The following is a 23974-nucleotide window of genomic DNA, read 5'->3' on the forward strand; positions in this document are numbered from 1 at the left end:
TAACTAGTTGAACAAAAATGAAAACTTTAAACTGTTATGTATATCTTTTTCAAACTGAAACTTGAACTAGTTGAACTAAAATAGAACTTAAACTTTTAGTTGTATATTTTTCATACTTCAACACTTAGACTTCAAAACTAAAATATACTTAAACTTAGATTAGGCAAAACCGAAAATTGAAACTTATTCTGTTTTCGAAACATGTGTCTTTCACATATGCTTATAGTAGTATGGGTTATGGTTATTATAGCATCTTGCATGTTTTCCAATAGATTAGGGATGTTGATCCTTTGTTTAGAATGTTTAGGGGATCTATTTCAGTATTTGTTAAAAGAATGAATGTTGGATCAATATGGTTTTCGGTTTACTATTAAACTAGAATCATATTGCTCTAAGTGACTAAAAGTAGTATGTTATATGGTTATCATAATACCTTGTTATCTCGAATATTATTGTTGTAGTGTTCTCAATGGAGTCATATCCTCCTATGGGGGGAAAGGGTTCAATGAGACCCGCACATTGAGTTCTTTAGTTTTACCATTCTTGTAGGCTTCTAGGAGTAAGCCTAAGTCTGGGGGGGTGGATGTAGTGCATGTCCCTAGTTTGCATCTCTATTATCATTGCCAAACTCTTTTAGCCCAGTTTTATGTTTGATGACTAGTAGTATTCTTTTGAGATTATTAGATATTGTTACATATTCAGTTAATTTTATGATGAGATTACTTGGTACTCTATACTTCATGTATGCACGATGATTATTACAATATTTTTAGTTATTGATGATGATTAGTTAGATGGATTATCATATGTGTTTTCTTATAGATACTTACCCTATACTGCATGTATATGGTGTGCGTGTTTGTTTTCTTTATGTATGGTGTTTCTGATGTGGTTAAGGAAGGGAGTCATAGTCGCCTGCTAGTCAGGATCTAGATGATGCACCACTTCCTGCCATTGCCTATTTAGCTTAGAATATTGTGTTTGTACGTGTGTGAATTTTATGCAGGTTGTAGTTACCAGGTATCAACTTTCCTAAATTTTCAAGATGAGCATACCCTATCACATTATCTCAATGGTAAGAAAGGGGAGATAAATTCTTAAATCCAAATCCTAAACCTTTAAGCCATTTGTCCTAAAAACTTAGGACAAGCATCTGATTCGACTACCCTCTAAATGCGTCAAATGATGTTAATTCATGATTATACCCTTTAGTTTGATTTTGTATGTGTTTTTCTATGATGGGTTTCATATTTTATTTTATGAGTCTTACATAATTTTTCTATTAATTAAGTTGAATTAAAAGATTAAATTAATGATTTAATTTAATAGAAAATTATTATGATATTTTAATATTTAATTTAATTAATTTGAAAATTTAATTTTTTTAAAAAGAGAATTAAATTTGAAGATAAAAGTTATAAGTATAAATTTGGAAACATGATAATATTTACTTAATTTAATAATAATATATATTTAGAGTTCATTTTTAAATAAATGCTAAATAATATTATTATTTAAGTTAATAAATAGTTATCAAATTTAATGTTCGAAAATAAATTTAGAAGTGGAAAAAGATTTTTAGTTTATTAAAAGTTTCATGATTGCATGATACGTGCATGAGATTAAATTTAACAAATTAAATTAAAAAGAGTCAAGTGAAAATTAAATAAAGTAATTTAATTAATTAATTAATGTGCATGGAAAAGATAAAAGAAAGAAAAAGAAAAGTTAATTTAGAGTTGGAGTTTGGTGAGCAAGGAGTTCTCTCAGGTGATCGCACAATTAGTGCTCCAAATTGAGGAGAGAACTCCTTATCACCAATTGAGGGTTCATTTTCAAGGGACCGAAGTTTTGGGAAGGACCGCAAATTTAAAGAAGGAAGGAATTTTTAGAAAGGAGAAGGTTCTGAGAGGAAGAATTTCTCTACAACTTTCTTGGGCATAGCGATTAGCATCAATGTCTAGGTAGACACTTGTGTTTTTTGCATATTTTAATATGCTCTTTTCTTTCCTATCTTCATTGTGTTTGTTGAATGACTACCAAGATATTTCTTGTTATAGGTGCTTCTCAATTCTATGAATTTCTAATATGCATGTTAATTCCTCTATATACGTAGAGGCTAAAAATTCCCAGAAAACCTTGTCCATTAATTTTACAAATTAGATATAAAAGAAAAAAATGGGGAGGGTTTGAGATTCAAAAAAAAATTTAATTTAGAAATTCGAATGTTAATCGAATCTTTCTATTAGATAATTTTGGGAAAGATTTGAATTTGAAGATTGGAAATTATAGATTAGAAATTCGAATGGTTGTTTGTAATTTTCCTATTAGATTAATATGGCAATTGTTTATAAAAAAAAATAAAAAATAAATATATATATTAAAATATATTCGGGGGGGAGCAGGTTATTGTTTGGATGGAATTTTATTTAATTTAAACATGATAAAATGTGAAAATGAAATACAAATTATAAATAAATTTAAAAAATATATAATAAAATTTAATATATTTTAATGAAGGGAGGCGGGTTATTTTTCCCACATCTTCCCCCTCCGTTATTGCTGCAGTATTTATAAGGCTGCGGCAACAGGCCTTATTGCCTGTCACGGTAGCATTTAATACTTTTGTCGGCAATGGCAGTAAAACCTATCATCGCAAGCCAAGGCCACGCCAGCCTTTAAATAAATGCATGTTCATTGTTTACTTTAAAATTATTTTAAAATTGTTTTATTAAAATTTTATAATAATAATTATTAATTATATTGTGTTAGTAATTTTATTAATAAGTTTATTTAATAATAAATATTAATTATTTAAGAATTTTAATTAATAAGTTTTTAATTATTAATTAAATTATATATATTAATATAAGTTTAATTAATATGTATTATTTAATTTAATTTAATGTAGATTTTAATTAAGGTTTAAATAATAATACTTGTTATAGAATTGTAAATTTATTTTATTATTTTTAATAATATTGGTTTAAATAAATTTGTAATCATTTTATTTTGAAAAAAAAAACAATAGTTATTATTATAATAATTTAAATAAATATTTATCGTTAAATCATTTTAGAATATATGATTTATAATCGAATAGGGTAAATCATGCACTTTATTCCAAATATAAGGATTGGAATATTTTAGGAAATTGATTTAAAATCGAATAGGGGTAATTATGCAACATTTAAATATAAGAAAGGGTTAATTGTAAGGGTTAACTGTGAACTTATTTACTCAAAAAATATATTTAACTGAAAACTTAAACCTTACTGTTTAACTCATCTATGTGTTTAAAAACTCAAGCCAAACTATTAGACTACTCTGTTTCTATGTGTTGTCTATGTTTGGGGTTTGAGATTGACTAGAGTGTTGACTAGTTTAGGATGTTTACCAGAAGCTTGGGAGTTATGTGATTGTGATGTTATGATGTTTTAATCTTGATCTTTTTAAAGCCAACCATGGTAATGTGTCTGGTATGCTCTATGGTGTGTGTTGATCTATTGATTGTTATTGCTTTCCAATGTTCTTGTGTGACACTGAGTAACTGTATAACCTATTTGACTTAACCACTTTTGAGTCCTCAGTCAGTTATATTTGAATTACTTTTCAGTCACTTTGATAGGATTGAGGTGTTTGTTTTCTTGTTCTTGGAGATGTCATGTTGTGACATGTTTGACTTGACCATTTTGGAGCCTTTGATCAGTATTTTTGGGATGCTTTCTAGTTGCTCGTAGAGAACTGATGTGATCATTGTGGATTATCTTTTGATGCTTTCTAGTCACTTGTGTATGACAGAGGTGATTTTTATATGATTATTGATTTGTACTTTAATGAGCCTAGGGTAGGTTATCTATATGTAGTGTTGGGAAGTGGCTTGCAATGGGAGCCAGGGCCTTAAGTGGTTCCCAAGGTAACTCATTGTAAGTTTTTTAATAAGTGAAAACATTACATTAAATGGGGATTAAAATGAACCTAATAAGATTCTTTGTATGTTCTCGCCCATGCCTTGAGTGCTGGTACAGACTAGGGTGGGAGTAGAGAGAATGCTTGGTTGTGACCTTGCACTCTGTAGTATGTCTTGTCAGTACGAGAGGATACTAGTGGCCACATATGGATCACTAGGGCCCCGGGATCTTGAGTGACTGCCAAGGTAACTCTAGCATGATTTGTGTGATGACACTTGCCCACTTACATAGTAGGTTTCCTATGTCTCTTGTATGCCTCTGGGTCTAGATGTCGATCTATTTTGGAACCTTTGAGTTAGTATACTTTTAGGATTTCTTGGACTTAGAGAGTATTTGTGTTATGTGGTTGATATCCTGTTTGGGACTTGAGACTATCTCCTTAGCACAGTGGGAGTGAGCCATTTAGGTTCCACATAGTTGGGTGGTAGTGTTTTTTACTCTTACCATTGAGATCCATCCATAGTCACCGTGGTTGGAGCTTCCTTGTCTACATTTCCTTTCATTCTATCTATGTATCATTATGATGGATGGTTATATTTCATGACAAATGTTTATATCTTTTATGATGGATGGATGTATCATGTATGGTGGATGATTTCCTTTATTTTATTGTACTTTGTATCGTGGATTCGAGGAGGATGATGTATCTTTAATTCTATTTTTATATATGTATATTCTTTTAACCTTTCATACCCTTGGACATGTACAATGGATGATTGAGCATTCCAAATTTTATTGCCAAGTGGCATTCTAAACAAATGTATATTATTTAAATGGAGTTTGGACTTTTAATTATTCTTTCATATGGATGTGGTAGTTGTTAGACTTAGTTTTAATTAAATTTAAATGTGATTCAACATCATGGGATCCTTAAAGAATGTAACCTGTTATGTGTGCTCACTACTACATTTGACCTCATTTTTCTACCAAAATTTTTGACCATCAATTAAATTTTTTTAGGTTGGTCGGAATGTAGAAGGCAAAATTATTATTTTTTACCTATAAGCCTCGTGTTGGTCAAAATTTTAACCAACACATGTTGGTCCAAATGTGTTGGTCAAAATTTCAACCAACACGGGGCTTAGATATTAAAAATAAAAACATTTCTCGCGCGCGGGATCATTTCCTGTTTGTTGCTGTCTCTACTTCCTCTGCCGCTTTTCCACTCCATCTGAGAGACTGTAAATTCTCCAAATTGCTGCCTCTTGTTAGCAGTTTTCCAATTATTACTCTGAGCCATTCTCTACATGACCTCCTTACCTACGAGTCCACTGTACAAACCCCCTCTACAGCCTGGTGAGATCTCTGCTTGGATTTAGTGCAACCCTCTTATAGGAAAAATAATAGTGGAATTGAAGGATAGTATAGAGCTTCGAAATGATGAAATGGAAGTGAACCAATAATCACAAAGTCTTCTCATTGCGCATTCTTCATAAAAGAAGAACTAAGCAATGTAGGATGAAGCATTTCAATCGTTTCATCTTCTACAATCATTTCAATCCCCTGTTAAAAGTTGGTGAGATAATGGACAACCTCGAACTTTACTCAGGGTATAAGTTATACTGCCTTCTAAAGATTTAAAATATCAAATTTGAGAATGATGTGTTTATTTCTTCTTTTCTTGTTGATTATAACAATACTACAATGCTAATTATTTTTTCATTCAAGAGAAACTATAACCTAATAAATGGACTAACTATTTTCAGCTTCGACAAGCTCTCATAACTCAAAATATCATCATAGAAATGCCTGCTAGACTCATTGTTGTTGAGGACACACCCTTTTTATAGTAACAAAATTCATAGGAGCTAGCATAGAAATCTCAAGAAATTGGAATAGTATGCTTAGTATGCTTGAACCTGCATGCCCTATAAATTCTAATTGCTGCTAGTGGTTTCTCTTCAACATCAGCTTCAAAGCATGGCCCCTTGTTGTGGACTTGTCATCAGTTAAATAGTTGGTGATAACATGGACATGGAGGTTTTGCAATGGCCTGAAATATGTGTCCCACTTATGAGATACCTCCCAAACTTAAATAGCAACCTGTATTAGTGAATCCTCAAGATTACCAAGCAGTAAGCATGAGTGCTTTGTAACTTACTGCAACCATGGAAGTCAAGGCAATGCTTTGTCATTGCTTGATTAGTATAACCTCCTTGTAGATACTTACCTTCTTTTTGAAAATTTGATAATCTCTAAAGGGAAACAATAGTAGGATGGGCAGCAGCTGGAGGAGAGTAAGGAGAAATCCTTAGGGGCTTGATTATGGCAAAGCTCATGGGATCTTCATTATAGAAATATCTTTAGCAGACTGCTAAGCTTTAGGGTTTTGAGGTCTGTTGGATTGGGGATGGGAAGAAGGGTTGGTCTAGGATTTTTATACTGGTCCAATTCCTCTTTATCATAAGAATTTTTGTTATGGTGGCAAGTTTATAAGAGCAGAGGTTGCCAAGCAATTCTTTGAATCGTCTTTCAGCACTCACTGCATCTCACTGATGCTCACAAGGGTGTCGCATTGGAATTTCCTAGGATAGGATGCTTACCCATGAAGTGATGAAACTCATAAAGATTACTTGAAACTATGCAGTTGAATCCCAATAAATCATCACATAATTTAGCACATTGTGAAAACAACACTATATATTTGTGAAATTGGTTGAGAATATGATGATGGTCTCCCAGCATTTGAGTTTCCCATCTTTCGAATGACATCTTGAATAGAGTCTTGCAAGAATCAAGAGTTTTCTTAGTAAAAACCATAGAAATTAGATGGGTGTAAGCCTTTATAAGACCCTACCACATGGCTAAAGCTTTAGTACTGTTGTTTGTCTCTAAATTGAGGCCTTAGTGGAATAAACTGGCTGCTTTTTCCTTAGCGTTCTGGCATACGACTCTGCAGATCCAAGATTGTCACTGGATGGCTCGCCAGTATTTCACTTTGCTAAGAGTGATCTCTAGGCGACCACAAAGCATAATTTAGGTTCTATTTTAGCAATTTTTTCCGTTGGGGTTAAAATATTGAGATTCTAAATCTAAAGAGAGAATGAATATTTACTTCAAAATCTTATATTAGATTGTTGCTAGCCAAATAGACAAGCTTTAATATATATGCGGAAGTGCTTTCCAAAGGTTAGCAACTGGATAAGGACAAAAGTTGCATGCAATTTAGGGTATCCTCCATTGGTCTGTAGTTAAAACATTTCATAGAACTAAGAGCAATTGGAAAACTGATATTCTTACCATGGTGACATCTATATCCAAATTTAAATGGAAAATAATGTAGTATTTAATGTTTGTAGTGAGTTTAACTAAAAATACAACATCATGGAAAAAGCAGTCCCACGAGGTCCTGGTGCTTCATCTTTGTGAGCATCACCTATATCCAATGAGTGGTAATTATTCCATTCAATCTTATGAGAGATTGGTTCATGTGAATCACTACTCATGAAACATGGGTCAATGAGTTGGACTCAAACTACATAGTTGAATCTTGATGGCGATATCACAATGGAGAGTAGTTTTTGTTGTCATCATCCTACTTGTTGACCTGCACACCATCATTTTTGGGCTTATAACATAAATTACCAACTTCTCTCCTAGAGTTGATAGTGTCATATTCAAGGCTCAAGAATTTTTGAATTTTTTGTCTTTTGTTATTAGTTCCTTTGTTTTTTGATTCTGATTTATTGGACATATATGGTGGTCAAGCCATTTTCTGGAGATCTTAGTCTTGAATCTCTTTCATAAATTGAATAGTGGAGGACCCTTTCTTTATGAATGCAACTTCTTAACATTACATTACAACCGTTTACAACTGTTTGGACCATTTAAAGAGAATCTTGTATATGTTTTTAATCCCAATTTTGTTTCTTCCTTAAGGGAGACCAGAATGTGGTAGTCTTGGCTTTTATCTCGAGTCCTTGAGCTATTGTAATTTCCTAAAGAAAGCTCAAGTATGTGTTAGGGAATAGTGGTGGTTTGCCTAAGGTGTCAGGAATTAAGATAGATCATAACGGTAAAGATCATTGAGAATGTGCCATATAGAAATCAGAAAATTTCTTCAAAATTTTAATAGTTTTTGTGGACATTGGTTTTAGCGCAATAAAGAAATTGAGACAGTTTAATGAAATAAAAAGTGAAAAGATTATTTAGTATTCTTTGAGAGTTAATTGTTTTTCTTTATTTAAATATGTCAATTTTTGAAGATAAGACCTGAAAACTATAGAGGAATTTCTATACTGATCGGATGGTAAGAATCATTCTCTTAATTTGTTGCAAATTCTTTGCTAGACATCTCTTTGAGTAATGTGCTTTGCAGTTTGAAAAGAGCTAACAACAATGCATCCATAATCATGGGTGATATTATCTGAATTCAACTGTCTAGTTATTTCATTACAGCATGCTTTTGCTTTGCTTTACTGTTATCTAGTTGAAGCTAATAGTCTGTTCTCATTCCCCAAATAGACACGAAAGACACTAAATTTTTTATTTGGAAATTTTTGAATTCTTTCTCTGCTTTCTGTTGCTGGGAATTAAGATTCAGATCTCGATATGAATGTTTTGATCAATTCTTGGATAATTTTGGATACAGAACATGCGTAGATACAGTACATTCTTATCTTTTTGCACATCCAAATTTAATGAGAAAAAGTTGACTGGCTGTATTGTTATATTTGTCCTCCTATGTACTTTTGGATTCCATTAACCTTTCTCTAAATATTGCCAATTCTTCATGCAGGAGTCTATTTTATTGGTGGGTAAAGATGGATGTTTGCATCTTTTACTGAGAAAAACAAATGCAATCTCAATCATATTGTTAAGATTTCTCCCTGTATTTTTATTGGCAGATCCAGCACTGACCGATTATGGTACTCTTCTTCAGAACATAAGGGATTTAAAAGATGGGAAACCTATAAAAATTCCTGTATATGATTTTAAACTCAGCTGTCGCACTGGCTACAGGTTTGACTTTTAGTTTGCATGAAACATATTAATTGTAATTGTCACATGTTTGTAATATAATAGTTTTGAATTTTGAATGCTTTGCAAGAAATATTAAATGCTGTCTAGGAATTGCCTGAACTGAAGTTTAGAGTTGGCTAACATTTTATGTGAATTATTTTCTAGGGATGTTGAAGTTCCATCATCTAAGATTGTTATCATTGAGGGTATCCATGCTCTAAATGAACAATTACGGCCATTACTGGATCTTTGTGTGTCTGTCACTGGAGGTGTTCACTTTGATCTTGTCAAGTGGGTTCTTAGGGATATTGGACGTTGTGGTCAGGAACCTACAGAGATCATTTCTCAAATATCAGAAACAGTAGATTGACTTTTCCTTATAATGTTTGGCAAGGGAGTTCCTTTTGGGAACCAACATACCTATATAGCAAGTTGAGAATAATCTCCTCTTTGTTGGTTCATTTATTTGTTTAAGGGCCATTACACAAGATGAATTATAGGGACAAGATTTTTACATATTTAGTTTGCTTATGCATGTGTCGTATGGCTGCTACTTGCCTGTCTTTCGAGTATTTGAGCTTACACATTGTATCTAATCATAAGTTTGCATCTTTTACTGCAGGACATGCACGTGCACATAGCTGGCTTATTTGTACTTAAAGGAGACATCTGTTCTATTGTTATATCTTTTAAGAATCACATCACTATCTCCAGTTTTTCGTAGTCAATGACTATAGCATATTGATAACTTTACTAGGTCCTGTCATGCTTAAATCTCCTTTGTGTAGTACTGTGGGTAGGTGCACATACCAAATGCAGGACAAACATGCTCAATTCTAATTGGCATTAAATAAGTACCAATAATAATTCTTGGCATATCTTTGACTTAGATCTATTAAATATTTGAAAAAACAACTGTCATAAATTCTACCTTTGTGATTAATGAAACTTTGCTTTCGAAATGCTTTTGTTTGGTCTCAGACCACACCTGCATTTGTTTTTGCTCCCCATAGATGGTCTGGTGTACACTTTTCCCTTGAAGCTCAATACCAAAACACATCTCAGATGATTTGTAATTTTATTTTACTTTCCTCTTTAAAAAACATACTTAATTTTAACAAATATATAATATGATAATTACAGTAGAGCGGAAAATCATTTTAACAAAACCCTACTGAATGAGGAAGTGAGACATGGATGGACAGTTTTTGTTGGCCTATTCAATGTATAATGGTATCATGAATGTCATACTTTACTTCAAGATTTCTTCCATGAAACTCCTCATTTATCCATGATTCAAGTGATGTCTTTTAAGCATGTATTGCTACTAATTGTGGATTCAAAACTTCCCTTCTGAATTTAGATTATTGCTGAACAATACATTAGCCTCTGGTCCAAAACCCATTGCTTTGTGTGACTGGAACCAAGATATGGAGTTCACTGCTAAAGCTTATATTACTTCTGAGAATTCCTTTTGTAAGCATGGGTTATTGTCTGCCTTCGTCTTTTGTATATTGTTATTATTGATTGATCATTGGAATAAAGAAACAAGAGAACAATCTTCAAAATTTAATTTGCATTGCTGGCAGGATCTTATGTATTTTAAATGGTGATGATGCCCAAGAACAAAGCTGCTTGGTGTCTGTTGTCAAGAACTATAGTTTGGATTGTTATCTATAGATATTTGTCTTTGTGTTCTCTAATGAGAGGCATTTACAAATGATATTTTTTAAATTTTTAATTAAATGCGAGAATGGATTTTACAGGTTTATCCAATGTATAAGGTGCATATTGAACCTCAACTGGAGATTGCACATAATAAAATTATCATTAAATTTAATCCTTTTTCTGGGTTTCAAACCCCAACTTACATTTTGAAGGTATTATAATATAACATCTTATGATCTGATGCAAATCATAATTTAGCTAAGTGTCTCAATGGATAATTGTAATTAGACACTTTAGTTTCCTGATACATGTGCCTACTACTTTTTTTGCAATCTAGTCGCGTTATTATAGAGGACCAAATTAGGGAAGTTTTGTGCATAGAAGATCTTGGAAAAACTAAAGAAACTTATGACATCTATCTTTTGCCCCCTGGGGAAGATGCAGAGACATGCCAGTCTTACCTAAGGATGCGAAGTAGAGAGGGAAAATACAACCTTATGTTTGAGGTAATTATGACTCTGTCCCTCGCCTCAATTTATAATAGGATCTAACATATTTTTTGAGTCGCAAGATCTAATATGTAAATTTTATGTTTGTAGTTGCAAATATCTTCCAATTTAAGAAAGACCCATTTCTTTCTTAGTAAAACTGAAATCCACTTTATCCAAGAAGTTGTCTTTCAGATAGTGAAAGTCTTCATTTCAAACTAAAAGTAGTTGCTATGTCATTGTTACTTGGTGCACTTTACTTTTTTGAAATGATAGAATTTCATTGTGATAGTAGGAATGGGTTACAGATCATCCATTTAACATATCTCCAAGGATAACATTTGAAGTTGGTGTCTGTCTTCTTGGAGGCTTGATGGCCCTAGGATAGACAACAACTTCATCATTGAAGAAAACAAGTCATATATTCACAAATGATAGGGTGATAGTGAAAGTTGATAAGCTTGAACAACTACAACAGAAGTACATACAGGTATTCAACACATTTCAAGACTTTTTGGGCTATGAAAGGCATTCATTTGGGAGGTACTGTTGTCTTTTTGATGTTTTGAAAATTGTTGATTTGAATTGTTGTGAATTCATCATCAGGTCCAGGGTAAGGACAGGTCCTTAGTTGCAGAGGTTGCTCGGAAATTGGGCCTTGATGGGTCATATATTCCTCACTCCTATATTGAGCAAATACAACTTGAGAGGTTAACAGCTGAAATAATGGTAGGGATTGAGTCACAAAGCTTCATATCATATTTTTATACACCAAACAAGTCACCGAGTTTTCATTCAAGTTATATTTTGTACTTATGTATTGTGTGTTTTGACAGGCACTTCCCGATGACCTTAAGTCCAAGTTATTGCAAAATGATTCTGAGGCTACCAATCCCAGGTCATTTTCCTAGATATTTGATGCAAAGCTTGGGTTAAAGACTTAGTATAATAAAAGGTATTTTTCTGAAATCCTGAAAAGTGTTTTTGGCCATATCATTTTCACCATGTAATAATATGAAGGCCTATATTTGCATTCTTTTAATGTATATATTTTTTGTCTGTTAAATGGCTTAATTATCATAATTATTTCAGTTAGTACTTTTTTATTTTAGCTGGACATATGGTTAGTTGAAGCTAAGATTCCTTGATCCTCCTTTTCTTTTTTTAAACTGGAAATATAAAGACATACTATTAAACTTTGAGGTGTTTCCATCTGCTATATATTTTGGTTGGAAGATACTCTTTGCTTTTAACTATTTTGTTCCATTGTTATAGGATCCAGATTTGATTTCGACAGGGTACATTGTTATCATTTTCACCATTGTTATTGGCTTGCATGATCTGACATGATTGGTATTTTCAATCTCTTTGTTCGTTGTGTCAAACATGAATTTATGGATTGGGTATCTCTCAAATTCTGATACTCGTCTTTCCTGTGTTCTTTTTCTGATGCTAGATATTAGAGGTTTTCATTTTTATACAAAGAAATCAAGTATAGAATAGTACTGTGGTAGCAATTGAGAAGCAGTGTTTTAGTCATATCATGGGTTTTCCAGTTTGTTATTTATTTGCAATATGTGAAGAATGTCACCTATGGATCATGTTTCAAATTATATCAGAATTTCTGGAAGACAAACTTTATGGAAGATTCATATTATAACAATCTTCTAGAGAATATGTTTACTGAGCTTCTTTGATGGGCTCTAAATGACTAGCAGTGAAATTATTATTTTACTTTTTTTGTTCCATCTATAGTTTGAAATATCACTCAATACAAACTTGCAAGATGTACCATGATTTTTCAAGTCAAAAGTTGCCAAAAATTCACCAAAACTGAGCTAGGTGAGTTAATGTGCAAATTTCTTGGCTGTAAAATTAATTCACTACTTGTAAGATTCTTGATTACTGTAAGTTTCCAAATAATTGCTATCTGATTGCTTAACAATTCCTAGTATATTTATGGAAATTATAGTTATTGCATTATTTTTATGATAGCTGGTACTTTACCGTGAATCTAAAAATTGCTATGAATTCACAGGCATTTTTCACTATAGTTGTGAGTTAGAGTGGTATGATTGATATATAAATGCATTTTGAAATTCAGTGCTATCTTTATTTAGGGCTTATAATGAGTCTAATTTCACTTTATCATAACTTATTTTTATGATGCTTTTTAGTATGTCCAATTTTGTAGGATTGAGAAAATTGCAATTCTAATTGATTTTTTGAGTTTAAATTTGTCGGTTTAGGTTTATCCACTGAAATTGGGCTTATTTAAAGATTTATACATACTTATTGGTTATTGTTACAAAGAGTTTAAATTGGTTATTTCTTTTGCTACTATTAGAATACTAATTGTTTTCCATAACATCCATTGTATCTATAACTGTAAGGAAAATGGTAATGGTTGAAGTTATCCAACTTAAAAAGATTTGATAGAGGCCTGGGTAGTGAATTTACTCCGAAGAGAAGATATCTTTATTGAGATGCCTGTTGACTCGGTTCCCGTCCTCCAACATCATCTTTTTTATACATGTGAATTCTTTCTGTGACAAATGGCTCAGAAATTATTAATTTATTATATTTCCTTTGTTTGGAAGTGGCTGTGATGTTCCCAACAATATCACCATTAAGAGGAGAACATCAATTGGCAAGTTTCAAGAGGTATTGGGAAAATAGGGGTAGCTTAAGAGATTTTACTGTCAACCACTTGGAGAGCTTTTAAATAGTATCTAGACCAAGGCTCAAAACTTATCTTCAAAAGCTTAAAAAGCTTTGATGGTGATTTCACATTGGTTGCTAATTTGCCACATGCATTTATTTTCATGCTTAATGCTATATTTGTATTGAAAAGATTTGCCTCTGCATCTTGCGAAATCACGTGGGGTCTTTAAACTCTTTGTAACAACCTGGACAATTTTATATCCTTATTTGTTATGTTGTGGAACACACATCTCCAACCATAATCCTCAATGCTGGAGAAATTCTAACTTCCACTATCAAATTCCCCTACTTTCTCCCATTTATGTACTATTTTTCTTAACAATCTCCATAATTTTTCATCGTCAGAACTTGTATCTCTTCTATGAGTGGAGCCATCATGAAGTAGCCAATCCATTAAATGAGAAAAGTGATATTGTAAATGTGTGTGTCTTTAAAATCAGCACAATATTTGTGATCATTCTATGAACTCTGCCCTGAACAAAAGAGAGCAATTACTATATTAGATTAGTGCATACCAACCCCGATTAGGGTGATTTAGTGATATTTTGACTAAAAGTGTTCATCCAGTAAAAGAAGATTTTTCTCTAAGGGACCCTTGGAAGAAACGATTATATTGATAACTGTCATGCTATGTTGTATTTTCCTTAATATCAAATGCATAACAATACTTTCCCAAGTGGAAAAACTTGCATAGCTTATCTGCTACATTTAGGACCAACTGAATACTACATGGGAAGATAAAGTTGTATATTTCAAATCAATATGTCTCCTACAAGTGGGATTCAAATATTGTTTGTCATAGATTTGTAAGTGCTAGCTTGTACAAGTTTATTAGAGATATTGTGGCAGCCCTTTGCCATCTGGCCCTCAACAAGATTTTATTTTGTCTCTTGGGATGATAGATAAGTCATCTTTCACACAATGGTATGAGCTTGTTGGTGCAGGGCACCCTTGTGTCAAGGGGGTCATCTAAAGGAAGTTTAATGCTTTATGGTAGGTTTAGGTCATGTTAGTGATTTTTGGTCCACTTGTGAAGGTGTTAGGCCATTTGGTGTTTTATAAACCAATGGATTTTCACCTATAGGACCCTTAGGCTTAGGTTCATGCCAATGGCATCTAGGTCTTTGATTATGCATATCTACATTTTAGGAGTACAGGCTAGGAGTTAGTCTCAATTTTGGTCAATAAGAGCACTTTTTCTTACATAGTTGCTCCAAAATGTTTTAATGTTGGAAAAAATGTTGTAATGCAACATTTTGACAACTTTACAAAAAGTTGTCAAATGGAAAAACTGAATTTAGTTAGGAAATTCAACTGTTCCTGCGATCCAAAGCAGTTGGATCAGGCAGGAAGTCTTTAAAACCATTGGTGAACCTGTCACAAGGCAGAGTTCAATCATTTTGTACGAGTTATTTTGATATCAATAAAATTTTCTCTGTTTTCTCTCTAATTTTGCTGTTGCAAACAACCTTTCCATACTTGTACAGATTGGCACGGGTCTAAAAGTCATATGAACGAATAGTGCTCTGAGTCTTCTTTCAAATGCAACAAGTTTGAAGGAATTTGGTTCAGTTTGGAGCGAGATCTTGCTGTTTCACTCTGACTAGGTCAGAAACCCTCACCAATCTGTTTCATGCAAATGGACGCGGCTTTGTTACAATAACTGACCAAATTACTTGAAACTCTGGTGTTGTATAGTTTGATGAGTCTATTTAAGGATTTCAAAAGGAGAGACTCGGAGGATGTGGTTTACTATTTTTAAACCCGTGCCCTAGGACAAGCAGTCAGGTGAGTTTGGCCTAGGAACAGTTCAAATGGAACTCACAGACCAAATGTGTGGACTCAATCAATCAAGGTGGATAGTGCAAGTCATGAGGCAATTGTAAGACATTCCTAACATTAACATTTTGGCTTATGTACCCATTTTGGTAGGGTTTCTTTGCAATCAAGCCTAGATAGGCCTGCTAGGACTGCATGCGCATTGAACACTTTCATTATGCTGGAGTAAGTTTAGATGTTAGATGTTGGGGAAGACTATCAAATGTTTAAAAATACATTGATTCACCATCCTTTGTCTGGTCAAGGATTGGAAGTCTGTGCTTTTCAACAAAAACAACAGAATCATAGATTGGCATGACTGTCATATATCATACCCTATCAAGACTGAGTTTAGAGAATCCATAAACATCTCCTTATGTCAGATCAGTGACTTGGAATGTTCCAAAGTTACTAATAGATCAGTGAGGTACAGTTTTGTAATGACTGTCACAGTCAAGCGGTGGCTATTTGGTTCAAAGGTGGACAGCAAGAAGTTTGGGGTTGTGTTAGTGATTTCAAAGAATCAACAAAGGCAAGTCTTAAATAGTGTAAAGCTTGTAAATGACTTGGAGTCTTCAAGGTTTGTGTTAACCTTTGGGAGTACACTTGTGTTATATCTGTCACTATGATTGTTGGGATACAATTTGTGTGGGCAGAAAGCGAGTTATCTGTGAGTCTAGTGTTCTTTGGGCAGAGTTGATGGTCATAGGGATTTGTCAAGGGTAAGGCACATAGAAACCTTCAAGGGGTCCTTGAACATTGAAGTGGTGTGTGTTGGGAATTGTACGAAGCAGAAACAAATTTTCTTTGTTGCAGTGCCATTAAGAGATTGTAAGATCATTGATTTCTTGTAGATTCCTTGAAGGACAGAAGGACTACAAATTGAAACAAGTACCATTGATTGATGACAAGTATAAAGACTATAAAGAAGTACAAGAGGCATTGAAGTTGCTTCCGTTGCCACTCTGCATCACTTGTATACTCTAATGCTGCAATACTTACACTACCAAAGAAAACTCTCATCACCAGGCATTTGCTTAATCATTGTTTATAACGCCAAGTGGTGAAGCTGCATCAATTTAAATAGAGCTATTATAACTTCTTTGGTAGTGAACTAGAACTTCTATGTCCGACCATTATGTATGAATAATGAACATTAAATGGAAAATTTTACTGGAAAATTTTGAAAAATGTTTGGCATTATACCTCTTATAATGCATAAGAAGTTTTGAATTTGTTTCAAAATTACTTTAAAAATTAAAGAAATAAAAACAATACTATAAGAAATTCTCTCAATTCCCTTATTTGATTTCAATGCTCTCTCTATGTTAGTTTCAAAGATCAGATTTGATGCTAGTTTCTTATAGAATTGCCTTTTTATAATACAAAACAATGTAAATCTGTCCATACAGATGCAAGTAAAGGAAGGTTGAGGTTCTGGGTTAATAGAGATATTGTGCACATCACAGTTGACATGGATATGATGCTCCAGTTATTAAATGATCCAATCTCTAAATTGGGCAGGAGGATAAGAGCTCTCAACTCCTTGAATTGATTTCAAGTTTCAATGCTGCCTCTATGACTGATTTGGTCCTAGATTTGTGTTAGATTTTACTTCCCTTGCTAGAAGTAATATTTAGGTGCAATCTGTCTCTTACAACTCTCTATTTTGTTTCCATTGTACTCGATTGGTTTAGGTTCCTAAAGGAAGGGTTTGGTTTGTGGCATAATAGGAGATGGCACACAACAATGGTGATGGATTTGGGGTGTTCCCAGCTATAAGACGATACAAATAACTCTAATTTGGACAAGAGGATAAGAACTCTTCAACTCCCTGATTGATTTCAACGCTGCCTCTATGATTGATTTTGTATATCTAATTTGGTCCTAGATATTGTTAGATTTTTATTAGCATTCTAGAAGTAATGTTTAGCTGCAATCGTTGTCTCTTATAACTCTTATTTTGTTTCCTTTGTACTTGATTTGTTTAGATTCCTAAAGGAGGGTTCAGTTTGTGGCATAGTAGGAGATAGTACGCCACAGTGGTCATGGATCTGTTGTTTCCACCTATAAAGATAATACAACTAATTGCAGAAGGATAAGAAATTCTTAACTCAATTATATGATTTCAGAACTCTCTTTATGATTGATTTTAAAGAATCGATTTGATCCTATAATTTTTTCGCCACAGTGGTCATGAATTTGGTGTTTCCACCTAAAAGACAATACAACTAACTGTGGCAAGAGGATAATAAATTCTCGACTCAAAAGGAGGGTTCAGTTTGTGGCATAGTAGGAGATAGCACACCACAATAGTCATGGATCTGTTGTTTCCAGCTATAATGACAATACAACCAATTGTGGCAGAAGGATAACAAACTCTTAACTCAATTATATGATTTCAGCACTATCTCTAATTGATTTTAAAGAATTGATTAGATCCTATAATTTTGTTTGAATTGTGCTATTCATACAGTTTTTATACTCCTGCTAGAAGTACTCACGTACAATAACCATAGGCAAGTAGATCTTGTGCATAAGGTTTAATGTATATGTTGGATGTCGTCAAGACTGTCAAGACTGTTTAGCTATTTTGTTGGAGTGCTGGATTTGTTCAGGTTTGTGAAGGGAGGTATATCAGAGGCAACCACTCAAATGTGTACATGGATTTGGTGTTTCTAGCTATAAAACAATACATCTAGTTTTGCTAGAAGTATATGAAATTCTGAACTCCCTGATTTGTATCCGGCGCTCTCTCTATGTTTAGTTTAAAATAACCGATCTTACTTTAGTTTTCTTTGTAGAATTGTCTTTTTGTAACACAAAAAAATGTTAATCTGTCCATACAGATGCTTTTAAAAAAAGGTTTGAGGTTCTTGGCTAATACACATATTGTGCACATAATGACATGGATCCATCTATTAAATGATTTCTATTAAATGATTCGATCTCTAATTTGTGCAGGAGGATAAGAACTCTTTAGCTATCATATTTGAATTCTACGCTGCTTCTAAATGATTTTAAAGGTTCTCGGCTAATAGACATATTGTGCACATGACAGTTGACATGGATCTAGTTATTAAATTTTGTATAAATGTATTTGTTTAATAACAGGTGTGAGAAATTAGATGTTTTCTCAAATAAGCACAAAAAACTCTTAATGACAAACAATATTGCCTGTGTGATTGTTTGGGTTATATCAAATATTTTGATGCACACTTCAAAAATTTCACTGGAGGAGTTGAAACTATTGAGAATTGTGTCTTCTTGCATGAGGAAGATCATGGGATTCTTTGGAAACATCAAGATTGGAGGACAGGCTTAGGACAAGTTCGCAGATCTAGGTGTCTAACAGTGTCCTTTATCTGTACTGTTGCAAACTATGAATATGGCTTCTTTTGGCACTTTTATCAAGTACAAATGTTGTTTAGTCTAGAACTTTTATCAGGTTTTGATTTCACACTCATGTTGCTACTATTTCGATATTCAGACATAAGAATCAAGCATTCCATATAAGACTGAGAATTTGCAAACCTAAAAATGTAAAGTTGAAATGATAGAGAATGGATGGCAAAGAATTTAATTCAGTTTGTTTTGGCTCATACTTTGTAATGATAGTTTTAGTGGCTGCAAATATATTTAGGTTTTCTGGGGTCAATATTTTAGTGGTAGACTTCCACAGTCGGAACATTTTGGAAAAATAAAATAATTTGCTCATTATGTATTGTACAGTGATGCTTTTTGGTGGTTATATTAATAATTGAAAATTTGTATGTAGGTTGTAGAGGTGAATGTTGAAGTTGAAGAACTTGGTGCCAATAACATTCATAGCAATGCATTCTATGCCAAAGAGGACTTATTACGAACAGAACTGCAAGCCCAGTGAGATTATACTAGGTTATGGTGTATGCTTAATGACTGCTACAATTATGCCTTATATAGCAGATTTCAAGCCTGCCCACATGGTTGTGGACTCTCAGAGCTATCACGTGGAAGATTCTAATGTAAGTATGCAACACAATGTTTTCTATTGACTTCTGGTTCTATTGAAATTTTGGTCCACGAGGATACACGGCTCAAGAAGAGTATTGCCTGTCACACACAGATAAATGACCATGCACAGGTGATAAACATGAACTCAGTGCAACTCATAAGAGGATACAAGAATTAGCATCCTCAATCTTGGAGTGTGTCACTTCCCTAAATTTAACATTTCTATTATAAAGCAGGTCATTCTCAACAAATTAGTCACCTTTTGAAGCATATCTGGGTCATTTGCCCTCAACTCCACTTGACATAGCTTTGGAATAATAGGAAGAGAATGTAGGAGAAGATTTCTAAGGAGTTAGACATTAAAATTTGTTAAGAGGTCTAGACAAATTTAAGACATTAAAATTTGTTGAGAGGTCTAAACAAATTTAACTCCAAGTAAACTACCAACTGTAAAAAAATTCAAAATATGTACTACCAAAGAAATGATCTGCATACTTCTTTTGATATGAAAAAATTTCAATAATGTGAGGATAAATTAGTCCCCGTCAGACGGATTGAAGTTACAATGAAAGTTCTTTTGGTTCAGTTCTGCGTATTTTTTGCAGAGAAGCTTTCCTATTTGGATTCTTTTATCAAATTTGATTTTGACTGAATTTTTTTTAGTCACTTCACAATGAAAATGTCCTTTGCAAAGATGTTAGGCTTGCAATATATATTAGAACTTCAGTGTGGGTGTTTGTTGGATGAGGAGTTCTAGTTGTGAAGGTTTATTTTCTACTCAATGATTATGCTATATGTCTTCAACTACTAAGCTCATGTTTTTGAACTTTAAACTTTAAAAGTAATTTAGACATTTTATCTCGCGACTTCCAATTTTATCATGTTCTGATCTTCTTTGGGTAATAATTTTCACTTTTGGACAATTTTATATTATCTTTTAATAGATTTATATTTATTTTTGGGCAAATGTATAGACACCACAATGTATATGGGAGGTCCTTTGCTTATGAAAGTGCATGCATCCACTATATGTAGATGCTTTTTTAATGTAAAATTGTAAGTGGATCTGCATGATAGTGGTTATTGGTTAAACATTTTTAGGTAGAAGGAAGTATAGTGCATATACTGAAGGCATTGGCTAGTTGCCACAGAGCAGCACAAAGTCTGATTGAAGATGATTCACTTCAACTTTTATTTCAAATGGTTGCAAAAGGGAAAAATATTGGTACACTTCCTTTGTACATAGTTCAACTTCACCGACATGCTGTGCAGGTTAGATTTAGCCATAATTTATGCCAATTCTAGGAATAATATGAGGGTTTCCTTTGAAATTTTGAGCTCTATTAATTATAAGATTTTAACTGCCATTTCAGTTGTAATGCAAATACTTGGTCTCCTTTTGGTCAATGATAATGGAAACACGGCCAAGTACATTAACACTCAGCATTTGGTGTGTTTTCTGATGACTAATTAGGCTTATTAATTCAATGTATTGAGCAGTCAAATAATCATTCAGTGGATGAATGGCCTTGAACTTATTATGGTTTTATAACTTGTTAAATATTTGATTTCTATGGATTTTAATTTTCTAAGCTAAAGTGCACGTTGATATTTGTTACTATTAGAGTTATTTCTTTATCTAGGGGCAAAGATAAAATGATTGTTTTCTATTTCAAGTTTCAAAATTTTTGTAATCAATCGTTTGTTTCCTAGCTAGATTTTCCTTTGTTGGTTCTTGGTCATTGCTGTCTCGAAACCATTCCATTAATTCTCAAAATACATCTAATCAAATGGCTAATGTAGATAGTGAACGAAGAGGAAGGTCTCTATATTGTTGCAAATATTATGAATTTGAGGTATACTTTGATTGTTATTCAGGCATTTGATGCTGAAGTTGGCTCATCCATAATATTTCTCCATCAGAGCTATTCCACTTTTTGCTATGTCATATTTTAGATTCATAAAGATGGATACAGTTTCTAGCTCAAGTGATTTATCTTTAATACACATGCTATTCTTATGCATTACTAGCAGAGTGACATGGATCAAGCATCTAATAGGATGGGGCTAGGCCAAGTTAAAAATATTGGTATTGTTGAAAATAAAAGATACAGTCAAAATAAGCTTGCCAGAGATCAAGTCCACCTATAGCAAGGGATACAGATGACCTGGAGAGTTGACTTAGGGGGTAGACTTGGTGAGCAAACTTAAAGAGTCGACTTGGTGAGTGTACTTGAATTTTTAGCTTGGCAAGTTCACTTGGGGAGCCAGCCTGGCGATTTGACATGGTGAGTGGGCTTAAAGTGGCGACTTGGTGGGGCAAGTTAGCGAGCTGACTTAGTGAGGCCACTTGGAGAGGCGACTTGGCGAGCTAACTTGGTGAGCGGACTCAAAGACTAACCTTGATGAGGCACTTTGGTGGGGTGACTTGATGGACGAACTCAAAGTCAACTTGGCGAGTGTACTTGAACAGTCGACTTGGTGGGGTGACTTGGCGAGCCCACCTAGTGAGCGTACTTGAACAGTCGACTTGGTGAGCCAACCAAGTGAGCTGACATGGTGAGTGGGCTTAGAGAAGCAACTCAGTGGGGCAACTTGGCAAGCACACATAACAAGCCAACTTGCCGAAGTAAGGTGGTAAAACCATTGGGTGAGCCGACTTGGTGAGTTGACTTACAGAGTTGACTCGTTGAGGTGACTGGGTGGGGGTGACTTGGTGAGCTAACCTAGGGGGTAGGCTTGGTGAGCAAACATAAAGAGTCGACTTGGTGAGTGTACTTGAATTATCGGCTTGGCGAGCTGACTAGGGGAGTCAGCCTGGCGAGCTGACATGGCGAGTTGACTTAAAGTGACGAGTTGGTGGGGCAAGTGGGGGTGACTTGGTGACCTGACTTGGAGAGTTGGCCTAGGGGGCGGACTTGGTGAGCGAACTTAGAGAGTTGACTTGCTGAGCGTACTTCAATTGTCAGCTTGGCAAGTTGACTATGGGAGCTGGCCTGATGATCTAACATGGTGAGTGGGCTTAAAGTGGCAACTTGGTGGGGCAAGTTGGCGAGCCGACTTAGCGAGGCCACTTAGAGACGTAACATGGCGAGCTAACTTGGTGAGCAAGCTCGATGAGCAGACCTAAAGACTAACCTTGATGAGGCACTTTGGTGGGGTGACTTGATGACCGAACTCAAAGAGTCAACTTGGCGAGCATAAAAGAATAGTCGACTTGATGGGGCAAGTTGGCGAGTCAACTTAGCAAGTCCACTTGGTGAGGCGAGATGGTAAGTTGACTTGGTGGGGTGACTTGGCGAGCTGACTTGGTGAGAAGACTTAAAGACTGACCTTGATGAGGCACTTTGGTGGGGTGACTTGATGAGCGAACTTAAAGAGTCAACTTTGAGAGCGTACTCGAATAGTCGACTTGGTGACATGACTTGGTGGGCTGGCTTAGCGGTCCGACCTGGCATGCATACTTGAACAGTAGACTTGGTGAGCTGACTGAAAGAGTCAACTCATTAAGGTGACTGGGTGGGAGTTACTTGGCGAGCTGACCTGGAGAGTTGACCTAGGGGATGGGCTTGGTGAGCAAACTTAAAGAGTCAACTTGGTGAGTGCACTTGAATTGTCGGCTTAGCGAGCAAACTTGGGGACTTGGTGGGACATGTGGGCGAGCCAACTTGGTGAGGTGACTTGGCGAGCTAACTTGGTGAGCGGATTTAAGGACTGACCTTGATGAGGCGCTTTGGTGGGGCAACTTGATGAATAAACTCTGAGTCAACTCAGCGAGCGTACTTGAATAGTCGACTTGGAGAGCGTACTTCAATTGTCAGCTTGGCGAGCTGACTTGGGGAGTTGGCCTAGCGATCTAACATGGTGAGTGGGCTTAAAGTGGCAACTTGGTGGGGCAAGTTGGCGAGCCGACTTAGCGAGGCCACTTAGAGACGCGACATGGCAAGCTGACTTGCTGAGCAAGCTCGATGAGCAGACCTAAAGACTAACCTTGATGAGGTACTTTAGTGGGGTGACTTGATGATCGAACTCAAAGAGTCAACTTGGCGAGCATACTTGCACTAGTACATTTGGGTTCATTTTTTGACCTTTATTGGTCAAATTTTTGACCAAATTTTAACCAAATTCGACCAACCCATTGGTCAAAATTTTTTTGTCACTGGTACATGATTTTTCTCAATCATATAACTAATTATGTATTCTTCATATTAGTTACTGTCGGTGTTTTTCAGGCATTCTATAAAACAGTTCACATGCCTTGCGTATGATTTGACATTTTACATGCATCCTGCACTCTCTCTCATCCGACTAATGATGGATTATGCAGAGTGATCTGAAACCATGATGCTA

The 23974-nt window shown here is 34.6% G+C and overlaps 2 long non-coding RNA genes and 1 pseudogene across 2 annotated transcripts; all 3 read left to right on the forward strand.

Moving 5' to 3' along the window:
• Window positions 1-8565: 8565 nt before the first annotated feature.
• On the forward strand, window positions 8566-12000 carry LOC149552951 (inorganic pyrophosphatase TTM1-like; annotated as a pseudogene).
• Window positions 12001-15435: 3435 nt separating this feature from the next.
• On the forward strand, window positions 15436-19944 carry LOC149552952 (uncharacterized). The gene is made up of 3 exons (XR_016353385.1): window positions 15436-15695; window positions 19410-19635; window positions 19737-19944. It is a non-coding gene; the product is annotated as an uncharacterized LOC149552952 (long non-coding RNA).
• Window positions 17060-17749, forward strand: LOC149552953 (uncharacterized). The gene is made up of 2 exons (XR_016353384.1): window positions 17060-17271; window positions 17365-17749. It is a non-coding gene; the product is annotated as an uncharacterized LOC149552953 (long non-coding RNA).
• Window positions 19945-23974: the final 4030 nt, after the last annotated feature.

This window comes from Cupressus sempervirens, chromosome 6, assembly GCF_028749045.1.
Source record: "Cupressus sempervirens isolate cs-2001-9-10 chromosome 6, ASM2874904v1, whole genome shotgun sequence".
In the NCBI taxonomy this organism is placed as follows: Eukaryota; Viridiplantae; Streptophyta; class Pinopsida; order Cupressales; family Cupressaceae; genus Cupressus; species Cupressus sempervirens.